The sequence below is a fragment of the Adiantum capillus-veneris genome, chromosome 21 (genome assembly GCF_014529385.1).
Source record: "Adiantum capillus-veneris isolate H3 chromosome 21, ASM1452938v2, whole genome shotgun sequence".
NCBI classification, from domain to species: domain Eukaryota; kingdom Viridiplantae; phylum Streptophyta; class Polypodiopsida; order Polypodiales; family Pteridaceae; genus Adiantum; species Adiantum capillus-veneris.
In genome coordinates, this window is record NC_140951.1 from 143,650,635 (window position 1) to 143,657,789 (window position 7,155).

Below are 7,155 nucleotides of genomic sequence, written 5' to 3' on the forward strand. Positions count from 1 at the left end.
CCTTTCAAGTACCCCTAATCTTTCCATGTTCTTTCCAAGGGGGGATATGTATGGAAAGCACGGTTCTATGCAGCTTCTTGGTTACAGCGATTCAGATTGGGCTGGTGATTTTGACACACGACATTCCACAAGTGGGAATTGTTTTTCCTTGGGAAATGCATGTATATCTTGGCTAAGCAAGAAGCAACCCACAGTGGCTACATCAACTTGTGAAGCTGAGTACAGGGCAGCTTTCACGGCAACAGTTGATTGTGTATGGATACGCAGGTTATTGGCAGATCTTTGTGAGTGTCAACAGGCACCCACTACCATTTTCACTGACAGTCAGAGTGCTATGGCAGTTGCAAGGAATCCAGTATTTCATGCAAGAACAAAGCACATAGAGGTTCACTACCAATATGTTAGGGAAAGGCTACATGCAGGGGAGATCACACTAACTTACTGTCCTACACAGGATAACATTGCAGATCTATTTACGAAGGCATTATCATGAGAAAATTTTGAAGCTTTCCAAAAAGCTTTGGGCTTACTCTCATACACATGATGATCTGCTACCTTGTACGGATTCACACTATCACTACAGGGGGGATTTGTAGACATGTAGTAGTGTTAGTGTGTATACGCGCTTCACCAGGGGCACTTTTCTCCCACTGGGTTTTTCCCCTTGGACATCTGGTGTGAAAGGACACCTTATCTCTTAGGGTCTCATATAAGCTTTGTAGCTCTGAGTTTGTAAATACTCTATTATTCTAATACAGAGAGATAGACTACAGAGATCTCGTATGCAAGCTCTGTGTCTACTCCTTCTCCATCTTCTTCCTACTCTGAGTTGCTATCTTCCTTCTGTTTCATGTTTCATCATCTTCAACACTTACAAGAAAGAAGTATTTCTCCTCACATAATCACTCATAATAGCTTAGCATAGCTTAGTAACTAGCATGGTAGAGGAGATGAGCATGCATTGGAGCTTGTCTCTTGGTTGTATTTGCATCACAAGCCAAGAGTTTGTTGGTGTAGGCCTCCCTTATCACAAGCTTGGAGTAGACGAAGAGCTTTCCATTAAAGCTTGATAAGGAGATAGACTTTCTTTACTTCACACATGAGCTTGTGTGAGTGTGTGTGGAATAATGCCTTCACATCAGCCCTCTCTCTCATCTTGGTCGACCCCTATTGCAATTTACTCATGTTGGCTTCCTATTGGCCCTTGAAAAGCTTAGTCAATAGCATTTGAGCAAACCTTTTACTTTTGTTGGCTTCCTATTGGCCTGTGAAAAGTTAAGCCAATAGCATTTGAGAGGCCCATTCAAGAGCCTTGTGACAAGTGTCCATCCTTTTCCCTTTTTTGTAAAAGCTCAGATAATTAATTTAATTATCTGAATTCCTATTGGACCTTTTAGTCTTCTGGCCAATAGGAATTACGCAAATTTATGGGTTGCTTAATTCTAATTGGACCTTTTGACTGTCCAATAGTATTTTAGGGAGACTAATTCTTATTGGTTTTTTTAAAGCATTTATAAAATAAGAAATTTAATTTACACTAGTTGAGCCCTCATTGGTCCACCTCTATGTCCATCCAATAGGATTCAGGCAAGAATTGGGGATTTTCTTGCATGCCTAACATGTGTTCTACTTGCTATGTGGAAAGGTAAACTTGTGTGTGTGTGTGTGTGTGTGTGTGTGTGTGTGTGTGTGTGTGTGTGTGTGTGTGTGTGTGTGTGTGTGTGTGTGTGTGAGAGAGAGAGAGAGAGAGAGAGAGAGAGAGTGTGTGTGAGTTGTCTCTTTCCCAGCTTTCTCACTCTTCTGTCCTTTCCCTGTAGCCACTTTGTTGACTTTAGCATTCAGCACTTTAGTCACTATGAGTAGTTCCCATGGCCTAGGACTTTTAGAGTAAAAATTTGGAACTTTAGCCTTTGCTAGTCTTTAATGGAGGTAAATCTAAGGGTATTTTAAACTCCATTGGTGCACTTTGCTCTTTAGCAGACCATCCCCATCTGGATCCCTATTTCCCCTCCTTTGGATCCCCTGTTGAGACACGTATGGCAACCTTTCCAATATCTATCCTTTGCTCCCCTTGGTATCTCCCCATATTATGGATTAGATTAATATGAGAAAATCATTTGGGAAAGTAAATATTAGGTTTTTATGACATTGATAGTATCACCAAATGTGTGTAAAGGAGCTCATTATATAGAGCTAGTGCAAGCTTCTTATCTGGCATCATTGATGATGTCATACCTTGGGTGCCTTTCCCTACATGTCACCACATGTTTCTATGCTACCTATGCATCCCAATTGACTACAGGTGTTACACACACACATAGGCTAAATCCCAAAATCCTTACAATCCTCCCCTTGGGGTTTAGACTATAATGAGACTGACATCTTTGGCACACTCTAATCCCAGGACCAAAAGAACATCTTCAATCCTCCAGGAGACCATCCACAATCCAAGAGACAAATTATCTTTAATCCAAGATATACCAACCTCCCCTCAAAAACATGTATAAAACTGAGACCAAGCTAATCCAAGTTATCTCCAAACAAATACAAGTGAGAGGTAAAGGCAAAACAAAAGCTAGAGAATGTTGTCATAAACTAGAAGACTATTGTCGTCTTCTTCTTTATCTTCGTCTATCTTCTTCAACTCTCTCCTTGGGGTTTGGACTAAACTGATAAACTGAAGACATAACTCAATATCCACACAAGAAGAGAATATCACTAAAAATGACAAAACCTTCCCTTGAACCAAAGAAGGTAAAAATGTATGCCACATAAACGCCATAGTCTTTTTCGCCACCATGAACAAGGTTGTTTTTTCCTTCTTGTTCTTCTAATGTTACATGTGCCACTCCTCTCATTGGTTGCTTGCCTTTGGTATTACTGCTACCACTGTTGTTGCTTTGATCCTTTCAATAGAACTTGGATGGAGGATGGCAATTCTTCCCACACTTTCTACAAAATTCATTATTGTGGTAATCCTTTGCTACATGTCTCATTCTCCCATAATTGTAACATTTCCTAACATTGGATAACAATGCAAAATCTATAGATGCTAATGATGGTTATCCTCCCTCTGATGATGATGTGACATAAGGTCCCCCTAATGATGTTGATGAGCCCTTTTGTTTCTTCTCCTCGGTTTGAAGAGAGTTAATGACATCTTGAAGTGCTCGGGTTGGATCATTCTCCTCAAAAATAGTGAGTAAGTGATAGAATGAGGGTGGGAATTACGACCACTTTCTCATCTTCAAGGACTACACAATTGATGTAGGTAAGTTGAGTGATGATGCTCTTAAGCCTATTAACTAGGTTAACTATGTCTTTCCCAACACCCATGGCAAGTTTGTAAAATTTCCGTTTAAGGCTAACTTCGCTCCTGTTAGCTCTAGTCCCAAAAAATATCTAAAGGACAACCCAAGCTTCATATGCACTTTTGTACTCATCAATGAAATGAACATAGCTATCGTGAAGTGAAGTGATCTTGATGCTTAGTACTTACTTATCTTTTCTACATTTACTACACTCATTGCCCTAATTTGTGTGCGTTCTTGATTAGTTGGTGATGTTTGACTACTCCCCATAAGGTCTTCTTTATTAGATATCCCTTGAGCTTTGTTTCCCAAGTATGAAAACCCTCCCCATTAAATATAGCAATTCCCTTCTCCTCCATTGTGCCTCGAGGATCGTCTTATCTCGAAGACTCTCCAAGATAGTGTCTTTATCCTCTTTCAAGCGCACAATCTCCTCCCTAGATGAAACTCAAGATATACATTGCAATGTAGTGTATTATGCGGGGATGCAAAAATCGTAGCTTTGTGTGTGTGTGTGTGTGTGTGTGTGTGTGTGTGTGTGTGTGTGTGTGTGTGTGTGTGTGTGTGTGTGTGTGTGTGTGTAGTTGTTTAAATCTTAACTAATAAGACATAATTGAATTTTTACATTCAAAAGACAGCTGGCCAAGGAACAATGAGCTGATATGTACAAAAATAACTCAGTATCAGAATTATTTAGGTACAATGATTGTAGGAAAGAGGTCCTCTTTCAGTAGGGTTGGTAGTAAAAAAACTTCCCTGTTCCTCAGTGGGTATTTCATCACAGTAATGTTGCTTGCCAAAGAAAAGAAAACCCTCCAAGATAAGATAGAGTCCTTACCTGCATCCATCGAAACAAGACAACAATTCAGTTAGCCTTGGATGTGTATTACAGGTATCAATGGACCATATCAGTTGTTATCCATGCCCATCTTATAGGATTTAATTACTCTAGACAAGCTAGGTTAATTTAGTAGTCTCAAATGATATTTTTTACTTTTTAATGTGAGTGGTGAAGTCCATCAAGAGTCCAAAATATTTCAAGATCCATAGCTCAGTAGCTATGCTTATGCCCAAAGATATCAACCATATACTTACCGTCAGATTTAGTAGTCCCATGGCATCATTGGTATCCCTTTATTCAAAGATAGGTTATGTCCGACTTTTTCTAGCACATGGAATCCAAAATTTTTGAATCATAACTTGGAAGCTATGTCAAAGTTGAAAACTCCAGCCATATACTTACCTTTACAATGCCAATGATATCCACAAGTCATTAGCCATTTACAAGAACGACAGTGTCCGACTGAGTGAGATACCTTACTTGTTTATCAACCAGAGGTACTAGATGCAGTGAATACCACCCCAACCATTTGTTTTTATATGAAATTACAAGTGCCAAGCTGTACTTAAGCCCAGCAATTTATCTCGTCAGTTAACACAAGTATTTTTTAACATATACCTTCCAATTCTTCCCGTCATGCAATATGTCAAAAAAATGTAACCCTGCAATGGTTTAAGAACAGAACCCCACTTAATCAGTATTCGCACAAATGTCACCTATTATAGCCAGTAGCGCATCATTTGCAGAACCAACAATAACCAGAAGCCACAAACCAGCGGACTGCTCGAGAAGGAGCCAGTACAACACCCGTTAGCAAGAAATAGTCCAAGCATGTATTTGATAGTAACTTATCCCCATTCTATGCAAATAAGGCCTTTAGGCATATGTTAATCATGCCTCGGCTCAGTAGTTTTTTTTTTTTTTAATCAGTTTAACCGTATGTATAACAACAGTCTCCCAATTGAAGCCAGTCGTGCCACATAACCAAGTATCTTACATATTGATAAAGAATATCAAGTGCCTCAGTTGCTACAAGGGCTAAGAGTATCCCTATTTTTTGAAAAGAACCATTCATGCCAAGACTAGGAAATGTGGAACGTACAGTAGTACAAAAAATACCCAGTGCCTCAGTCATTATAAAGGCCAAGAATAACCCTGTTTTCTGAGAAAAAAATCAGTTATGCCAAGATTTAGGTACAGCAAGCAGACGGCAATTCCCTGTAGTAATTTTCTTAGAGAAACCCATTTACAAGATCATATCGCAGTCTAAAGCCTTTTTGCACATAGTTCCTTTCCCAAACAAACGCAGAAAAAGTCCCCTATCTTTGATGTATACCAAAGTATTCCAGTTAATTATTTCCTAAGAGGTGCCAACCACATAAATTATGAAGAGTCAACAGATCCCAACATCTTACCAAAGAAGTGGCATAACCAGTCCAAGGTTAGGAGCCCCTCACATATTACCATGATGTTATATCCTATTATTCCATAGCAGACGGGGGTATATTATGCCCATAGTTACCATCCCATGCTAGCACTATCCCTTCAAGTGTACAGTTAGTAAGATATGCTAGAAAAACCAGATGCTTTATATGCACAAGCAGTCCCAAGGCTCAGAAAAATCTCACAGTACAGTAGTCGAGATTATGCAGCGGCTACTTTCTGAGCCAATTATATGCAGGTAAAAAGAATCCATTATTTTGCTCAAGTGCTTTAGGCAAAACAAAAAATACACAGTGTAAAGCTCAGACGACTTCATTCCTCTCTTACCATGCCAGGTATTGCAACACTACTTGAACAAAATCCTAAGCTTAGTAAGGTACCTTTGTTACTTGAGCTGCGAGCTCCATGTTGGCAAGATCAGACTGTTGGAATTAGGGTTGCAGAGAAACACACACAGGTTGGAGAAGACGAAGGAAGCTCAAGGCACACAATAGAGAGTGTGTTACTGAGGGAAAAAATGCCCCGACGGTCCTAGTGTGTTCACACACACATCACTACCACATGTATATGGTAACAAATCCCCCCTGGAGTGATGCGGTGAACGAGAGATGGCACATGAGTAAAGGGAAGTGCCATGCCTTGAGGACAGGATCAGCCCACAAAGGGGAGTAAGCCCAAAGCTTTGCGGAAAGCTTCAAGCTTCTCACGAGACAATGCCTTTGTGAAAAGATCTGCAAGGTTGTCTTGTGTTGGCACATAAGCCAAGCTGATCCCTCTTGCTGAGAGCCTCTCCCTAACATAGTGGTAATGCACCTCAATGTGCTTTGTGCGAGCATGAAAAACTGGGTTCCTCGCAACTACCAATGCGCACTGACTGTCAGTGTAGATAGTGTTGGCAGTGTCCTGTCCAACACCCAAATCAGTCATAAGGCATCTCAGCCATACACACTCAACCGTAGCTGTGAAGACTGCCCTGTACTCAGCCTCACAACTCGAAGTGGCCACAGTAGGTTGCTTCTTGCTCAACCATGATATACATGAACTGCCAAGCATGAACCAAAAACCACTTGTGGACACTCGCGTGTCAAAACAACCAGCCCAATCTGAGTTCGAAAAAGCATGCAAGTCTGGCGGCAATGATTCCCCCTTGGGATAAAACAAGCCAAGATGTAAAGTGCCACTAAGGTAGCGGAAAATCCTCTTGACAGCCTGCCAATGCTTAGACCATGGGCTATGCATAAATCTGCTGACCTATGAGACTGCAAACTGAATATCCGGCCTCGTGTTGCATACATAAATGAGGCAGCCAACAGCAGTTTGATAAAGAGTGACATCAGCAGGATCGAAAGCATCATGTAGACTCAACTTCAAACCTGTTTCCATGGGAGTGGCAATAGGTTTGCAATCCTCAAGTCCAAACTTACATAGCAATGTCTCTATGTAACTTTTTTGACGCAAGGCAATACCACCATCACACTGCTTAAACTATATACCCAAGTAATGATGCAACAACCCCAAATCTTTCATCTTGAAAGTAGCATTCAAATCAGCCTTAAATTC